The sequence below is a fragment of the Lynx canadensis genome, chromosome C1 (genome assembly GCF_007474595.2).
Source record: "Lynx canadensis isolate LIC74 chromosome C1, mLynCan4.pri.v2, whole genome shotgun sequence".
Classification (NCBI taxonomy): domain Eukaryota; kingdom Metazoa; phylum Chordata; class Mammalia; order Carnivora; family Felidae; genus Lynx; species Lynx canadensis.
Window position 1 is genome coordinate 58,239,098 of NC_044310.1, and position 19,820 is coordinate 58,258,917.

At 36.4% G+C, this 19,820-nt stretch overlaps 1 long non-coding RNA gene across 13 annotated transcripts in view; it reads left to right on the plus strand.

The window, feature by feature from the left end:
* LOC115521366 overlaps positions 1-19,820 on the plus strand; it is a 160,372-nt gene that overhangs the window by 24,438 nt on the left and 116,114 nt on the right. For 2 of the 13 annotated variants that reach the window (XR_003971035.1, XR_003971050.1), the window contains one exon: positions 6,568-6,680. The exons of the other annotated variants lie outside the window; for them this stretch is intronic. This is a non-coding gene — a long non-coding RNA (uncharacterized LOC115521366). The remainder of the gene's footprint in view (positions 1-6,567; positions 6,681-19,820) is intronic. 13 annotated transcript variants of the gene reach the window in all.

The following is a 19,820-nucleotide window of genomic DNA, read 5'->3' on the forward strand; positions in this document are numbered from 1 at the left end:
ACATGAAATAAGCATTTAACTCTATTTTTTTCCATTTATATAATTTCCCCCCACATACATGCACCTTTTCTTCTTATGATTTATAATACCATATCTCTCACAGGTTTTCATAAATGCTTGGCTCTGTTCTGAGACCTGTATTCTATATTTCTATCCCTACACCAAAATTGCCGTGCTCCAATTACCTTAGGAATTCTCTTTCTTGATCTTTGCTGCTACAGGTCCTCCCCACACCTCTTCCCTATTCTTTGTTGTTGCTGTTCATAATGTACTTCTCTATTCTTTGTCTTCCTCTCATCATATGAGTTTTATTATCAGCTTGGTAATTTTGCTAAAAATATTGTTGGAGTTTTGGAAAGGCCTGGCTTTTTAAAAACATATTGATTCTTCTCACCTATACATGTGATATATCACCATTTATTTACAGATTTTATGTACATTGAATCCAATAGCTTTCTGAACTCTTTGTTAGTTTTCGTAGATTCTCTGTAGAGTCTCTTGAACACTCTTTATAGATAATATCATCTACAAAGAATAATTGCTTTCTTTGCTTTCCTAAATTTATATTTCTTTTCTTTAGCTCATTATTCTGACTGGGCTTCCAATTTCAATTGTTTAGTAGTGGTGGTGTAAATAACATTTTTATCTTGCTACCGTTACTAAGGAGTATACTTCCAATCTTTTACTATAAAACATGATGCTTGTTCTGTATTTTTAGCAGACATTTTTATCCAGTTTAAAAAAAAAAAGATACTTCATCTCTTGCTCCCTAAGAGTTTCTATCATGAGTAAGTGTTGGATTTTACTGAAGGTGAAGGTCTTTCTTCATCATTTTAGCATTTTGTGTCACATGTTTTATTTTACTTTAATCTATTTACATGATGAATATATTCAGAATTTTTTTTTTTTAATTTTTTTTTCAACGTTTTTTTTTTATTTATTTTTGGGACAGAGAGAGACAGAGCATGAACGGGGGAGGGGCAGAGAGAGAGGGAGACACAGAATCGGAAACAGGCTCCAGGCTCCGAGCCATCAGCCCAGAGCCCGACGCGGGGCTCGAACTCACGGACCGCGAGATCGTGACCTGGCTGAAGTCGGACGCTTAACCGACTGCGCCACCCAGGCGCCCCTGAATTTTTTTGCCCAGTATTAATCATACTTACATTATTGGTTAAATCCACCTTGTTGATGATATATATTATAATTTATGTCGCTAACACAAATTCAGAAATAATGCTATTGGCAATTGGTTCCTGTCTTTCACAAAAGTTCTCAAACAGGGTGGGAAAATGGGTGGTAAAGAAGGGAGGTAAGGGAAATGGAACACTAACAAGCAGCTCTTTTTGGGAAGCAGGAAGGTAACAGGAAGAAGGTAGATCCCTACATCCCAGTATTCTCCAAGCCTAATCTTACCAAGTAACTCGGGCTGTCCTAGAAGTCACAATTGACCAGTACATGGTACTAAACCATATCTAGACTGGGACAGACCTCTACCATGTTGTTGGACCCACAGAACATCCAGTGGTCTAGCTGTGCAGGTCAAATCAATCATTTTGTTAGTCTTATAACAAAGAAAGTCACCAACTTATGAGACTTTTTTTTTTTTTTTTTTTGCACTTCATCTACTATATATACAATTTGGTATGAGAGGTGCTCTCTGCCAATGGCCTGAAATTCAAATTGACTGAATCTCACAACCTTGAGTCTTAAAGAAATGGCAATGTTAGGCTAATGTTAGTATACCCCCAAGCTGAAGCAAGAAAATTTAAGTGACAACCTTGAAGGAGAGAATAGTGAGGTGCTAGGTCTTTCTCAAAAATCTTATTTAATGTAGAAGTGAGTCTCAGGAAAAACACTGGATTGGGATAGTGTCTTTCCTTGTGAGGCTATTGTTCAAGTATATTCAAAAGAGCAGCCACTAAGAGGCAAGTGGATAAAAAAGGCTGTATTAGAGTTCTCTAGAAAACAGGACTGAGACATAGGCAAAGATATAGACATAGATACAGATTTGGTGATATCTAGATCTAGATATCTATCTATCTATAGATATCTGTATCTAGATATAGATATCGAGAGAGAGAGAGAGAGAGAGAGAGAGAGAGAATGCAATTTATTGTGAGAAATTGGCTTACAGGATCATGGAGGCAAGAAGTGTCACAATTTGCCATCTGCCACTTAGAGATACAGGAAAGACAGTTGCTGAATTTTAGTCCACCTCCAAGGCCTGAAAACCAAGGGAGCTGATGGTGTAAATTCCAGTCCAAGGGTAGAAGAATGAGATCTCAGCTCAAGCAGGCTGGCGGGAAAAGGGATGTATCCCTTCTTCCTCCACCTTGTGTGGTATTTAGGCCCTCAAAGGGTTGTATGATGCCTAGAGACTTTGTGAAGGGCAGTCTTCTTTATTGAGTCCGGCAATTCAAATGCTAATCTCGTCCAGAAACACCCTTACAGACATACCTGGAAATTATGTTTGATCTGGGTCTCCTGTTGTGCAGTCAAACTGACACATAAAGTTAACCATCATAGAGACCCACAGGAAAGTGGCTAGAATTTTCAGTCTAAACAATCTATCGTTACAGAATATTGTTCAAAACTTTAAATTAACATTTAATGATCATAACCTACTTTTCTAGTATTATCTCTTCATACAACTTTTTTCCCCCTGTTTTTTTGTTTTTTTGTTTTCTCAAAAATCCCCTACTAATGTTGTCTCTGTTCTCTGGTTTTATCTACATGAAGCATTCCTGTCTTTTTAATTAGATCGGTATCTCTAGATTGAAGAAACTGTTTTTTGGTCTGGTTCATATTCCTTGCTAAGATATGGTACAAAGACTGTCACATCTTGGTGACTGATTAGCATATTAGGATTATTTTAGCTTCCCCTATCATTTCCAAACACCACTCATTTTCTCTTTACTAGCTATTTCTCCCCTTAGAGCAGTCAAATAACTTAAAAATTATAGAAATATGTAGTTTTGTGTAAAATGATTTCATCTGCAGAATTTATGAAATAAAAAAATGGCCTCTTCTATTTCAATTTTTCTCTAGTAACATTACTTTAAGCAGTATTAATTTAAAATGTAATACCAGTTCATTAAGAAGTATATTCATTGGGGCGCCTGGGTGGCTTAGTTGGTTAAGCATCCCACTTCAGCTCAGGTCATGATCTCCTGGTTTGTGAGTTCCGGACCTGCATCGGGCTCTGTGCTGACACCTCGGAGCCTGGAGCCTGCTTCAGAGTCTGTGTCTCTCTCTTTCTGTCCCTCCCCCAACCCCTCAAAAATAAAATAAGCATTAAACAAAAAGAAGTATATTCATATAGGCACATTTTCCCCGTGGAGACTAATTTGTTTTAAATGAAACAAATTAAGTTAACTGAATATGTATTCTCCCTAAATCGTTTAAACTAAACATGAATCCTAATATTCCCGTGGGATTGTATTTTTCCAGGGTTGTTTATATTATGTGTCTATCCTTATTCTGGTTAAGGATATTTGATGGCAGGGAGCAGAAAATCATTCAAGGAAAATTAAACAAAAATGCAATGGCACCAAATGCAACTAAGATTTGTGTTTTATATATATTTTTTGGTTGGTCTGGTTCGATGTAATTATTTCTCTTCATCTTTTCTAGAATCTAATGCTATAACATACCCCAAGCACTGCTTTGTCACATCTTGCAGCTGTCATTGATGTTTCTATTATACATCTCTAAATAGTCTTTAGTCTTTGTGACTTCTCCCTTGACATGTGGCTTATATAGATGAATGTTGCTTAATTTCTAATTTTCCAGATATCTTTCTGTCATTGATTTCTGGTTTAATTCTATTATGATCAGGACACATATTTTGTATGATTTAAATTCTTCTAAATTCGTTGAGGTTTGGTTTATCTACCCAAATATGGGCTAACATGGTGAATGTTCTATGTGTATTTGAGAAGAATGTGTATTCTGTTGCCTTTTGGTTGTATGTTCTATAAATGGCGATTAGGTCAAGTGGATTTTTAGTGATATTCAGAGGTTCCATATCCTTTCTGATTTTCCATTGTCCTGTTTTGTCAATTATTTAGAGAAGAGTACTGAAGTCTCCAATGATAAATGTAGATTTGTTCATGTCTCCTTTCATTCTTTCCTTCATGTATTTTGAAGCTTTACTGTTAGGTGCGTAACTATAGGATTATTATGTCTTTTTTGGTGAATTGAGCCCCTTATCATTATGTAAGACTCCTCTTCATCCCTCGTAACAGTCTTTGCTCAGAATTGTGCATTGTATGATATTAATATAGTTACTGTTGCTTTCTCTTGGTTAGTGTGTGCATACTATATGTTTTAATATGCCTTTACTTGTAATATTTCTAAGTATTTATATTTAATAATGGGTTCCTTATACATAGTGTGTTTTGTTTTTTAATACAATCAGACAATATCTGATTTGAATTTTTGTGTTTATGTCATATGTATCCTACTACTTATATACTCTAAGTATTGTTATGGTCTCATTAATATTTACCATATTGCTGTTGTTTTCGTATATTTTTGCTCTTTTTCTTCTGTTCTGGTTTATGTATGAATTAAGTATTTTTTAAGATTATATTTTATCTCTACTATTGACTTATTTTTTCTACATCTCATGTTAATTTATTTGAATAATTACCTTTGGGTTTACAATATACATCTTAAGTTAATCACAGTCTACTTTATCAATATCTCCTGTTCACCTTTTGTGCTATTGTTTTCTCATATATTTTGATTTCACGTGTGTTTTAAACTCAAAATACATTGCTTGTTTTTACTTTGGAGAGTCAATGATATTTTAGAGGAATTAAAAAAGAAAGAAAAATAATGGCTTTTATATTTATCTTTATTTTAACCATTTCCAGGGATCTTCATTTCTTTGTGTAGATCTGAACTTCTGTGTTGTCAGTATTTTTTCCTGAAGAATTTTCTTTAACATTTCTTGTCTTTCAGTATGCTTCTAATGAATTTTCTAAGTTGCTGTTTGTTGGAGAGTCTTTGTTTCCTTATTATTTTTGAATGATATTTTCATGATATAGAAGATTGACAGTTTCTTTCAGCCTTTTAAAAATGTCACTTAAGCATCTGTCAGTTTTGGCTCAGATCATGATCTGACAATTCGTGAGTTTGAGCCTCACATTGGGCTCTGCACTAACAGTGTGGAGCCTGCTTGGATTTTCTTTTTCCCTATCTCTGCCCCCTTCATCCCTGCTCACTCTCTCTCTCAAAATAAATAAATAAACATTTTATGTATTTACTTATTTATCTGTTTATTTATTTTTTGTTTGATGTTTATTTTTGAAAGAGAAAGAGACAGAGCATGAGTGGAGGAGGGGCAGAAAGAGATGGAGACACAGAATCCCAAGCAGGCTCCAGACTCTGAGCTGTCAGCACAAAGACCGACACGGGGCTCAAATTCAAGAACCATGAGATCATGACCTGAGCAGAAGTCGGATGCTTAACTTAACTGAGCCACCCAGACACCCCTCAAAATAAAGAAATAAATATTTTTTTAAAATGTCACTTAAATGTTTTTTAAAAATGTCACTCTATCTTTTTCTGACATGGGAAGTTTCTGACAAGATGTCTGGTGTGTTTTTTATATATTTTTTCTCTATATAATGTGCCTTTTCTCTGGATGATTTCAAGATTTTCTTTTTATCTTTTGTGCTTAGCATTTTCAGTATCATGTGTCTAGATGTGTTAATTTAATTTAATTATTAATTTTACATCCTTTCTGTGTTTTTCTGCGCTTCCAAGGCTTGTGGTTTGATACCTTTAATCTTTTTGGAGAATTTTCAGCCATTATGTCTTTAAATATTTCTTCTACTCTTTTTCTCTGTCTTCTTCTGGAATTACTATTACACGTATGTTGGAGTCTTAAAACTCTTGCATGCTCTGTTTTGCTTTCCCTTTCTAGCTCTTTCTTTGTGTGTTTTAGTTTGGGTGATATCTAGTAACTATACTTGGTTGTGTCAAGTGTGCTGATAAGCCAGTTGAAGGCATTCTTTATCTTTGCAACTGTGATTTTTATTTCTTAGCATTGCTATTTGGTTTTTTCTTACCCTTTACCTTCCCCATCTGTTCATCCTGAAATTCCCCACTAATTCGTGCATGCTGTCTACTCCTTTCATTAGATAACATATTAATCCTAATCACTTTAAATTCCCTCTCTAATAAGCACATTATCTAGGTTATCTCTGAATCTTGTTTTATTGATAGATTTATCCTTGACAATGCGTTGTTTTTTCTCCAATGTTGCATGTCTTACAAGGTCTAATTGATTATTGGACATAGCGTGTAGAGGAGCAGAGGCTGGGTTAACTAGTATTCATGACTCACAATGGATACATCCTTCCTTCTGCTAGGCCGTTGATGTGGGATATTGTGTCCATATAGTAAGGATTTTAATTAGGTTTGGGGCTCATTGCTATGGTGAACTTTAGTGCACCACCAGCTCTACATTTCTTTATTATTGCCTTGTTCTTATCATGATGTTTGTTGTTTAGGCCTTTTTCTCAGTTCTTGTCCTTTACTCTGGTGTCTCTCCAGGCTCTTATCCCTCCCACAATGGTAGGCTGCTATTAATTGTTTTTGCTGCTTGTTTGCCTGGTGATGGAGTGCAGAGAAGTTCCTCCAAGTCATTTCCATTTCATACTTGGAAGGTAAATGTCTTGTTTCCAACATTTTGCAACTAAGTAGGGGTAAGAGGCAAGGGAAATTCAGCATCTAGTTTACGTTCATTTGCTTATTTTCTCTGTTTTTGTTACAGTATCATGCTATAATTTAAAGACACTCTTTTTTGAAATTTCTTAAGAGAAACAGAGCAAAATAAAAATCTCTCCAGGCTTCTGTGAGAGTAAGGGAGATACAGTCATATATATGATCAGAGTGGAGAAAGAAATTGCATCTAACTTTCCAAGAAATTTTTCAAAAATCCTTTCATTTTAGACATTTCCTCTCTACTTTGTTGTGCCAACCATTCCTGAGATTTAGAGGACATTTCAAATTGTATATCATGTTACTTTGTAGCATTTCTCACTGTTATCTTAGGATTCAGCATTTTTTTTCAAGTTTATTTTCAGCTCACACAAATTTTGCTACTGTAGGCTTATCTTCCATTTTCCCTAATTTATATGTTTATACCTTTAAACTGAATCATGTTACTATTATTTTAGTGGGATTTTTGGGAGGGAGCCAAAGGAAATAGATGCATTTAATCCACAATATTTATACAGAAAGTCCTGTGGCTGACAATCTTAAAGTGATAGATCATTTTCACTTCTTATCCAGTTTCTTTATTATATGAATAAACAAACTTTGGGAAGAGCTCAAATAGTCCTATTGACATGGCCAGAAATAGATAAAATTGTCTAGGATATGCAGTTTACATTTCATCTCTGGGATACATGTTGTCATGTCTTATGTCCTTATTAAGATTTTAATTACCGTGATGGGAAAGTTTATGTCTCACATGTTTTTGCAGTGCCTGTAATATAATTACTGTTTCCTTGAGTTATATTATTTAAACTCATTCATGTATTTAACAAGACTAAAATCCCAGTTTTAAAGTCCCATAACTTTTGTAAAGACATTGTGCTACATAGAAATTATTACTTATTTTGCATTTACTTGGAGCTTTTTTTTCCCCATAAAAAGTCATCTGTTTGTGACAATCAGAAGGATATATCTTGAATGGGCTTTTAAACCCGAACACCATATAAAAACTAAATTCCTTCTTTTTAATGTTATTTTGGAGTAAGGTTAAGTGCTCTTGTTAATACAAAACTGGCTCTTCTATTTTCTCACAAGAATTGCAGAGCTTTCTAATTAGAAATTCTCAAAGTGAGGATATGCCAGTGAAGTACAGATCACTTTTATTATCCCATTTACATTTATTGGACAGCCACTTAACTTAGGGATCTGTGTTGGGTTCTCAGGAGGAGTTCAAGGAGCAAAAATTCCTATCAGGATCCAACTGGCTTTTTAATGCTACATACCTCTTGTCCAGGCATAAGAACACTAAATGCATAGGCTTATTCCCATATTAATCTCTAGCTAATCTTGAAAATTAGACTGGAAAGTTTTAAGGAGCTTGATTTCATTATTTTGGGGCTCAACTTTTTAAATTTTTTTTATTTTTTATTTTTTATGTTTTTTAATATGTGAAATTTATTGTCAAATTGGTTTCCATACAACACCCAGTGCTCATCCCAAAAGATGCCCTCTTCAATACCCATCACCTACCCTACCCTCCCTCCCACCCCCATCAACCCTCAGTTTGTTCTCAGTTTTTAAGAGTCTCTTATGCTTTGGCTCTCTCCCAATCTAACCTCTTTTTTTTTTTTTTTTTTTTTTTTTTCCTTCCCCTCTCCCATGGGTTTCTGTTAAGTTTCTCAGGATCCACATAAGAGTGAAAACATATGGTATCTGTCTTTCTCTCTATGACTTATTTCACTTAGCATAACACTCTCCAGTTCCGTCCATGTGGCTACAAAGGGCCATATTTCATTCTTTCTCATTGTTGGGGCTCAACTTTGAAGTACTCTTGCTGCTAATTAAGTTTCTTCTGCTCTAATTCTGTTAACGAAATTTTGACCTGAAGCTCCAGTGATGTGTTTAGGTCTTGGTAGCTTCCCTAGGAACCATATAATCAATATCTTACCCGTTTTTCCCTGTTAGTTCTTATTTCCTTAAGGTATGAAAAACAATATTTACCACTTAAGACTAAACCATACCTCATGGCTCACCCCGCTACTAGATTTTCTTGGTAACAACTGTTTTCCTAAATTTGGGAGACACTAAATTTTTGCTTCACATTTTTCTTTCACTTTACTCTGACCATGTACTTGGATGTTCTCTCCCAATTTCTGAACACCCCCAACCTCTGAACCCCTCCATGTAAATCGCTGTGTTTTCTACTATCTTACTCTTGAATCCTCTGTTATTCTTAGGTCCTGAGCCTGAATATATCCCCCAGCCCAGTGATGGTGGCTCATTCCATGTCATGGATTCTATAATAATGTACAGTCACTTTCTGAGACAAAGCAATTATTACTCTTAGGGATTTATAATCAGGTTAAGTAAGCAATATATGTATAAAAAAACATGAATAACAAGATGAACAAGAATGTTATCAATGCCAAGTAGAGTGGCATACCTTCTCTAAAATATTTTGAAAACTCCGATCTAAAGATCCAGTTTACTTCTTTGTTAATTCATGTCTCCTTAAAATTTGTGAAGTTTGGGGCGCCTGGGTGGCGCAGTCGGTTAAGCGTCCGACTTCAGCCAGGTCACGATCTCGCGGTCCGGGAGTTCGAGCCCCGCGTCGGGCTCTGGGCTGATGGCTCGGAGCCTGGAGCCTGTTTCCGATTCTGTGTCTCCCTCTCTCTCTGCCCCTCCCCCGTTCATGCTGTCTCTCTCTGTCCCAAAAATAAATAAACGTTGAAAAAAAAAATTAAAAAAAAAAATTTGTGAAGTTTTCAGTCATTTTTTTTCTATTTTATGTGAATCTTTATACACAACTCTACATTTATTACAACAGTTATTATTTCTTCCAATATATAGGTCCCTTAGGTTCTGTTCAGTTTTTAAAAAAAATAATGTTTATTTATTTATTTTATGGGGTGGAGGGCAGAGAGAGAGGGAGATAGAGAAAGAATCTCAAGCAGTCTCCATGCTGCCAGTGCAGAGTCCAATGCATGGCTTGAGATCATGACCTGAGCCAAAATCCAGAGTAGGATTCTTCACCGACTGAGCCACCCAGGTGCCCCTGCTCACTTTTATTATTTTTTCTTTCTGCAACTAAGACCTTTCAATTATCTATATTTAAGTTGTATGATTCTTTCTTCTGCTTGCTCAAATCTGCTCTTGAAACTCTCTTAAACTTGTCATTTCAGTTATTGTACTTTTCAGCTACAGATTTTTTCTTTGGTTGCCTTTTATATTTCCCTTTACAATATTCTCATCTTGATAAGACATCATTTTCATGATTTTCTTTAGTACTTTGTCCATGTTTTCTTTTAGATCTTTGAACATATTTAAGTCAATTATTCTCAGTCTTTTCTTAGTAATTTTGATGTCTGGGCTTCCCAGGGGATGATTTCTTTCAGTTTTGTACCTTTGAGTGGCTCATGCTTTCTTGTTTCTTTTATGTCTTGTGTTCTGTTGTTTTTGTTTTGTTATTGTTATTGTTGAAAACTGAACATTTGAATATTACAGTGTAGTCACCTTGAAGTCAAATTATTCCCATTCCCAAGATTTGCTTTCTTTTTAAAAACTATTTTTTGCAAAGACTATCTTCCTTATCTTGTTGGTAACTGAAGTCTTCAGTAGCTTTAGTTATTGCTCTAATATTTTAAAAGAGATTTCTTTGAATGCTAGAAGCTAGAAACCAAAACCAAAAAAGAAAACAACTTTTCCCATTTCTGCAGATTGGCTTTGTGCTGGGGTGCAATACTTAGCCAGGCTTTCAATGAGCCTGGTGGTCAGTTTGAAGTGAAAGCCTGGGGTATTTTCTAAGCATGTATCTTGCCCTGGGGAAATGTGTGGGTTTCTAAACCTTCCATATAAATAGTTCTTTTCAATATACTAATTTCTCAAATAATTTTCCCCAGCTTTTCTTCCTGTACCACAGGCTTCTTTTATATATCTGTACTGTAATCTTTTGTAGTATGGGTCTGTACATTGCTAGTTTGCCATGATGTCGTAGACTCTGGGTCTGGAGTTCTTTCTTGTCCAGCAAGAAAGCAGGACACAAGATTAAAAGTGCAAGAGAGGCTAATGTACAGGAGAAGACAAGAGCCTTGATTAAGGGTCCTTGCTCCATTTTTATTAGGATCAGAAAGCTTACAAACTTGGTGATGGATGTGCACAAAGAGACAATGAAACTGTGAATATTAACTTATGGGCATGAGGGAAAGGGGGTTTTGAAAACATGTGGGGTTAGGGGTTTGAGTTAATACAAAACAAAATCCTGGCTCCTGGCAGAAGATTGTTTACAGCAGACATGAGATGCCACCTCTGTTTACCTAAACTGGACTGGGGGACAAGAAAGACAGAGCATGCTACCTCAGAGTCAGCAAGGTACCTTTCTTTTGCTAATTAGCTCCACTCTGGGCAACTTCAGCCTGCTGCGGTTGCTTACCTAATTTGGTCCTTCCTTCCTGAGAAAGTAGCTTTCTGCTATTGCACTAAGTTAGGGGGCGTTTCCACCCTGAATACCTAGTCTTGTTTACCTCATCTTGGAAGTTTTCATACTGAGATTCCCTATTCCTATATCTTTGTCTTATACTGGGACCTTGGCCCACTTTACCTATTCTTATTTACCTAATCTTGTTTACCCAAACTTGGGTGTGTACATCCTATGCCTATCTAATTCTTTATGCCTTGTTAACCCATCAGTGCAGGCTCAGGGAATTCCTAAGCTTATTCCCCACACCATAAAGCATTTTAAAGCAATGCCTCCTGCTTTTGAGGCCTCAGTTCTGAGTTAGCCAAAAGGAAATAAGTATTTTGTAAAAGTCCTTCAGGTAGCCCTTAGACAAGTTAGAACAAATCTACTCAGTAATTTGCAAGTAAGATCTACTCTACTCCTTCCAGAAGCAGGGACCAGGGTTCGACAGGATCAATAGCAGGATAAAGAAAATAGAGGTGAGTTATACACAACGGGAATATGCCATTCTTTGTAATGTTCTGTGCAGGAGGCATGGTGGCAAGAAAAAATACCAAGGCCAAATGAATAGTCTCAGCAGAAGTAACAAATGATTGCAGTATGGACTGTGGAATTTAGGTATGAAATATTAAAGATGATAAAGGAAGGTGGATGACTCCCCCTTTGAAGTGAAATGTTTCTTTAACCCAAACACGCATGAAAACCTGATTTCATAAACATTTACTGTCATTGTTCTATTTATATTTAATGACTTGAAGAATAAAATAAGGCATCTTACACAAATGGCTTTTTTTTTTATTTCCTAACAAGTCCTACTGAATCAGAGATTTTCAGATACAGTCCAAGTCATTACAGATGGAAATGTGAGCTGTATTATTAAGACTCTGACTCATTTATTGGCAGATTTCCAAAAGAGGAGATAGAAACAGAGAAATATGAAGGTTTGCTCATGTTTCTTCCCCTTGTGCAATCTAGTTCCCTGAGAGTCTGTTTTTGGTTACTGTCAGATTGGTTCCAGAGAGGCAGCATTATGGTCAGATTTATCATGTGTTTAGGAAAAAAACCTTCTTTGGATTACTTAGCATTGGAAAAATGATATTTTGTATTGAGTTTTTGATCTCATATCAGTTAAACCCATGCAAGATGACTTGGAAAAGCAGGAAACATATCCAGGAATAATTTTTGATGGGATTACTAAACTTTCCATCTTGGCTATAGAGATAATAAATACAATGTAGGGAGGTGAGATATCTGCTGAAGAAAGGCACAAGCATTTCCATTTAAGTTGGCCCCTCTAGAATGTTTGGGTAGAAACTATGATATGCTTTAATTTTAGACTCTATCACACTTGAGAGTGTTTATTTGACTCTAAAGTGAAGTGAGTTTTCAGTTTCTATAGAAATACGATGCCCTGGAAAAAAAAAAAGAAATGATGCACTGGTTTAATAAAAGCTGAATACAGAAGACACCAATAGTATATTGATAGTGAACTTGGTCCCTCCTTTAGTTACTTAGAGACAGAGTATATTATGTATATTTGGCATATGCTAAATGACAGGCATTTTGATAGGTGCATTCACACTTAACTCTTCCTATTTTAATCTCATAAAAAAAATCTACAAGTGTTATCATTGCCATTTTTACAGGTGAAGAAATGTTTCCCATACCATGTAGTAAGAACTGGGCCTGGAATTTGAATCTACACCTACACTTTTGTAAAATCTTTTCTGTTAACAAGAAGTGATAGAGCATGATGTTTGAGAACAGGGTTTCTACCAACTACTACCTGATATAGTTCCCTTTAGTTGAGGTAAAAAGAACTGTGTCTCTCAGCAGAATATTGAGGCTCAGAATAAAGTTACTGCTGTGAGCTTCCCAGATCCTATGGGAAGTGAAAGGAGTTGGGAAACTTCTCAATCAACCCTGCATTTCCATCTGTCATGAAACAGTACCTGACAAATGTGGGTTAGAGAGAAATACCAGTGGTGATAGTACAGTTGGAATTTCATGAACAAAACCAGATGGAGGCTACCCTGATACCTCTGAATTTGTTAACTAAGCCCTTGGTTTTGTTTTGTTTTGTTTTGTTTTTGGCTCCTTAGGAACCCCAAAGAAATTTTAGCTAAGAAGGCACTTATTTGACCAGTTTATGTTTGATCTGTATTTCTTTCCCTTTCTTTCTTTTAACTTTAAAAAAAATGTTTATTTATTTTGAGAGAGAGAGAGAGCACGAGCATGAGTTGGAGAGGGGCAGAGAGAAAGGGAAAGACAGAATTCCAAACAGGCTGCATGCTGTCAGCACAGAGCTCCATGCAGGACTCCATCCCACAAACCATGAGATCATGACCTGAGCCCAAACCAAAAGATGTTTGACTGAGCCACCCAGGCACTCCTTCTCCTTTTCTTCTTGTAAGAAGTTTTGCTGGCTTCAAAGCCAGCATCAACTGGATAAGACTACCACTCACAGGGATGTTCTTAAAAGAGGGACTGCAGGGGCCCTACTGAAGTGGGAAACTTACTGAAAGTAGTTAGTAATTTAATTCATCTTGTTTAACCCTATCTGCCAAAGTAACTTATAACTTAAAATGTGTGTCTCTCTCTCTCTCTCTCTCTCTCTATATATATATATATATATGAAATAGTTTACTATTTACAGTTAATTCCACATTTTTGGCTGTAATAAAATTGATTTTGAAATAAATGAAATGTTAAAAGTAAAATTTATTGTACTAAGTACTAAGATTTATTCAATATGACATGGAGGACATTGCTAGAGGAAGAATCAAAATTAAAATCAAGTTCAATGGGACAGCAAAGTTGGGGGAAGACAGTGTTGAGGGTCAATTCTAAAAAAGTGAAGTATGTATGAAAATAGGAAAGTTAGAAGCTATGGGGTATCAAGAGTAAAGCAATGTCAGAGGAATAAGTCAGGACAAATTGAAGTTTTGGGAACGAGAGAATACCTAAGTTCTACTTTTTACATGGCATTTGTGCAGTGGAGGTGATTATTCAAAGGAATCCTAAAGGATGAGGCATTTATTGTTTGTTGTGTCCAATGGCCTGTGTATCAAAAGGTTTCTCCTGAATGAATTCTATGACATCTTGGACCTTTTGCTGTTGTTGTTTTTAGACCTTGAAGAATATTTGACCTACACATACATAAAATACCTTGGTAATTATTTTTTCTAAGGAGGAAGCATGTGTGAATGAACTAGAAAGTGTGATGTCGTAGTTTGGGATCTAATCTTAGAAAACCATCATCTAGGGTTGCTTGGGTGGCTCAGTGGGTTAAGCGACTGACTTCAGCTCAGGTCATGATCTCATGGTGTATGTGACTTGAGCCCCCCGTCAGGCTCTGTGCTGACAGCTCAGAGCCTGGAGTCTGCTTCAGATTCTTTGTCTCCCTCTCTCTGCCTTTCCCCCACTCGTGCTCTGTTTCTCTCTGTCTCTCAGAAATAAATAAAAGTTAAAAAAATTAAAAAGCAATTAAAAAAGAAGAAAACCATCATATATAATTTCTCTTACTTTTAAAAAGTGAAGTGAAAGAAAGATACAGGTGAAAGATGTTACAGGAATGCCGAGCACCGGCCTATCATTCCTATAGCCCTAACTGTGCTGTCCTCAGGATACCAGATGGAAAACTGAAGTTGGAGCTTATTGCCACTGGCCTCCTTTGATCCACAAGTAACTTCAAATAGAATTAATTCAAATAGAAATAATCTGAATAAGAGGCATATGATAACTCCTGATATCAATCTATGCAATAACAAGGCGAACATAAAACTACCAACTTTTACATGAGCAGGTGCCATTTCTTATCTCTATCCTAGTGGAAAAGTGAAATCAAAATTATGGTTTACGGAGCTAAAGAAGAGTCTGACTCATGGGTTATGGCCATGATTCATTCGGTGAGATCTTTCTTCAAGGCTAGAACATGACCTAATCAGGTTCACCACTAATTCATGCAGCAGTCACATTTACAACTGAGTACTAGGAGATGGGTAGGTGCCTCCCAGAGATGTCAGATGATTTGAGTTGTGAGCAGTTCCTGTTAGTCACCTAAGAGAAAACAGTAACCACTGAGATCAAATGTAAAAATTTACTTACAATTTTACATGGCCAGCCCGGAAACAGAGAAGGTTCCTGGCTATAGATATCCACATAATATAAATAGATGCATAGATTATTAACTGTGTAATCACTAGTCTATTACTCTGAATTTATAATAAACATTTTTTTTTAAAGCATCAATGTGGGATTTTTTTTAACTTGTCTGGTATATAAATGGAACAACACTGCTCCAAATAGAATTGTTTCTTAAACAGCAAGATCTGGGAGACATTCACAGCTACTCTACATCTCCATTACAATATTAAGACACAGAAAATTTCAGGTGTAGGGCATCCGGTCCTCAGCATGTGAACCCAAAGGTACAGGAAGAGTGAGCCTGCACTGCTTCAAGCGCTTTTGTCTAGAACGCTTCAGTAAGAGCTCTTTTATGAGGAAGTAATTTTTCCCCTTTCTTAAGATCATTTATCACTTAGTGTATAAACCAATATTTCTATGTATCTGTCACAAATGCTCAACCCTATTCCAGAGCATATTAAAAGGAACTAGTGAAATACGTATATGCTGTGTGAATTCTCCCATATCTTGGGGAATTATAAAATTCTTCTTCCCTCTCTACCTTATCCTGAGCCTCCTTGCCATTTTCCTGCCCTGTGTTCCAGGAAGCTCTGGGTTGTGTGTATTTCACACAAAGTGAGGTTTTGGGCTAAAAACAGTGGACAAGAGAAAGAGAAGCATGCCATTTTCTAATCTTTGCTGTTAAGAAAACACAGTAATGTGGCTGTTTGTATTTAGAGCCATCAAAAGCAAATCCCTGCTTTACCATTTATAGTAGCATGATCTTTGGAAAGTTATTTGGCTTTTCTAAATGTCAGTTTCCCTCTCTGTAAAATGAAAACATAGCAGCATCTATGTCTTAAGATCACTGTGAGGGCTAAATGAAGTGATGTACACAAAGCGTGTTGCATATTGTCTCATTTAGTTTGCAATTCATCCCACAAGTGAAGCTTAGTACTATTCTCATCCTACAGATGAGGAAGCTGAACTTTCCAGAAATAATTAAAATTAAAATTCCCAAGGTCATGCTGTTAACAAGTGTGGGATGTGGTTCAGACCCAGCTCTGCTTGACACGAGGGCCCGCATCCTTCACTGCACAATACTCCTTTGTAAGAATTCAGTAGTTTCTAGTGAGAGAGGATTTAAGTCACTGCCAGAACTCTGCTGCGTAGTCTTTGTATTTGTGATGTATGTCATTTGGCCCAACTTGATTGCATACAAACCTGTCTCCAGTTTTTATACCATACTAGAGGTTCAGCCATTTCTTATCAAAACATTGGTGATTCGTTTAAACTCACAGATCTAAACATCTCTTCAAGTGTTGCAATAGTCTGACCGCTGACAGATAAATCCTTAAGGATAGTTGCAGTGAAGGTTCTACAGCTCAGGATGGGCACAGCAGATTAGTAGCTGATAGAAGAAGATTCCTCTCTGGGTGTTCTGTAGTTATATTCACAAATGGTAATCCAGCTGCCACCTAATTGAAATGGCTAATAGAGTTATAATGGGTTATCTTTCTTCAAAGCAATACCAGAAAATCCAAACCAAAGAAAATTAGCTCTGCAACTGGCAGCTTAATAGCTTAGTCTAATGGGTCTCAACGTTTTTGGCCAGAGGATGCCTTTATGGGACCCAAAGTACGTGCTATGTGTGTTGCTGCTTGTCTGTTACATATCTATTGCTGGGTTCTATGTTAAAAATTAAAACTGAGAAATTTTTCATTTGAAAACAGTAATAATAAACCCATTACACAATAATGGAAATCAGTGTCAACAGAAATGACCTATTTTTACTGAAAACTAATTATATTTCCCAAAACAAAAAAAAATTAGGAGGAAAGTGGCATTGTTTAACATTTGTGCAGATCTTTTGATGGCTTAATAGAAGACAGCTAGAGTCTTGTATCTGCTTTTGCATTCATTCTGTTACATCACTGCATTTAATATTGACTCTGCATAACAGTGCTGTTCACTCATGAGAGAATGAAAAAGAAAGGAAGATACCATTTTAGAATTATTATTAAGACAGTTTTGACTTACAGATCTCCTGAGTGGGTCTTGGGGACTTCTAGGGGTCTCAGGACTACATTTGAGAATGGCTGGGTTGGTCAATAAACTTAATGGCACAAGGAATGTCCTATCAATGCTGTTTGGTTGATAACACAATAGTATTCATGGCTAAGATGATCCAAGCTTAAAGAAAATAGACTATTTAGTAGCATAAGGTATTGGAATGCATAAATATCCATTTAGATTTATAAGTTCTAAAACTTTCACACAAGCTGTGGGAAAGGTCAGGGACCTTTGTCACTACTGACATGCAGAGATAAGAAATAATAATAGTCCTTTCTCCTGATTTTTTTCACTTGGAGCCTTATCTGATTGCTTCCATAAGCCATTTAACAGAGTGATTGTTGTGAGATTCAAATATATATTCCTTTCTGGTTTTCAGCCTCAACAAACCCATCAGGCATATAGTATGTAAATGAATCTATTGGAGTCTAACTGGCTTTCTCTTCTAGAGGTTTCCAGAAAGTCCAAATCTCCCCCTTTTCTCTGCTTGCTATTTGAAGTATGTGGATTGTGACGGTTAGGAGAGTGGTGTACTCCAAGTTTCTTGAAGCCTTAGTTTATTGTAGACTGTGTATTTTGGCAGGCTTCTTGAGAGCACATAGCCTGGCTTGCCACCAGTGTGAAAGTCCCACAGTATCCCTGGGCACTCTTCCTTTCCTGCTTCCCATCAGACTCATTAGGTTCCCATGGAAACATTGTTGAGGCTCAAAGTAGGCCAGATCTACGCCCCCCACCCCAATCCACCCACCCAGGAACACAGTCGCCTAATCACCTCTCCTCAGAGTACAACCTGCTTTCTTCTACCCCAGTTGGTTTTCTCTTATCCTCTGCCCAAGGAGTTCCTTAATTGGCTGGTGCAGCTCATTCACAATAGTCTCTGTTAGTCGTATTTGGCTACCCCTGAAGCTAGTTTGGCACATAATAAACCTTGAAAATAAATGTGATACCAGTGTTGCCAATATTGATAGGATTTTACAAAATCCATAAAACTCATTATTATTATTTTTAAAATTTTTAACGTTTATTTATTTTTCAGAGACAGACAGAGCATGAGTGAGGGAGAGGCAGAGAGAGAGGAAGGGAGACACAGAATCTGAAGCGGGCTCCAGGCTCTGAGCTGTGAGCACAGAGCCCGATGCGGAGCCTGACCTCACAAACTGTGAGATCATGACCTGAGCTGAAGTCGGATACTTAACTGACTGAGTTACCCAGGCGCCCCTAAAACTCATTATTTTTGATGTTAGGCCTCAAATTAAATTAAAAAATTAAAAATTTTTAAATTAAATTAAAAAATTTTAATACACTTGGGGCACCTGGGTGGCTCAGTCAGTTGAGCATCTGACTCTTTCGGCTCAGGTCATGATCCCAGGGTCGTGAGATCGAGCCCCACATCAGGCTCTGCGCTGAGAATGGAGCCTGCTTAAGATTCTCTCTCTCTTTCTCTCTCTTCCTTTCAAATAAAAAAATAAATAAAAGATAAAAATGTAATACACTCATATCATTCATAAGACTCTTAGAACACTGTGGTAAAATGTGAAATGGCAGTTGTCATATATTCATAAAAATAACTAACATTTGTGTCACTCTCTAGTCAGAAAGTTCTTTCACAGACATAGTTTCACTTAATTCACAAGAAATGCTCTTTCAGGCAGTTGTAATCCCTATTTTACAGATGAGGGGGAAAATTGTGTCTTGAGTAATTGAGGCAGGTTTCTGGAGTAACTGACAAAGCTGCATCTCAATCACAGGTATTCAGATTCAAAACCTAGTACCCTTTCTGCCCTATTGGTGTTTTGCACATTTCAGTTATTTGCATATAATTTTAATGTATTTACTATGACTATGTACTTGAGTGTGCTATATCCATGAACGTAAACATTTTATTTTGTTACTTAAATAAGTGTATATTGAAAAGTAGCTTGGTATTACTATAGTTTAAAGGAATAATGTAGTAATAATATAGTTTTATTTTGCTTTAAAACAAACTATAAAAATAAAGACAATAAACATAAAACAAAATTATTAAATTTTGGTAAGAGACTTTTGCCTACTAAAACACTTGAGGTCTCATATTCCCGCTGTTAAAAAGGGAAAATAGCATGAGATTAAGAAGATATTAAAGTCACACAAACACCAAACTGGAGCAGTCTCTTGGAGGACTGAAAAGAAATTGAACATGGAAAACTTGAGCGATACACTATGTAAAATTATTTCAGTGAGCATGCTGTCAGGCACTGACTTACAGCATGGTGTATCTGAAAAAGTAACAGAAGAAAAGACATCAAGTTAGAGACAAGGCCAAGTTTACCAAAAAGTAATTGTAAATTGTAATTAAAAATAACTGGTAAGAATATCACTCCAAATCATCTAAAGATGAATTGTGTTTGTCTAGGAGGAAGGAAGGGAGGTGAATAAAATTCAGATGGCATTTCAA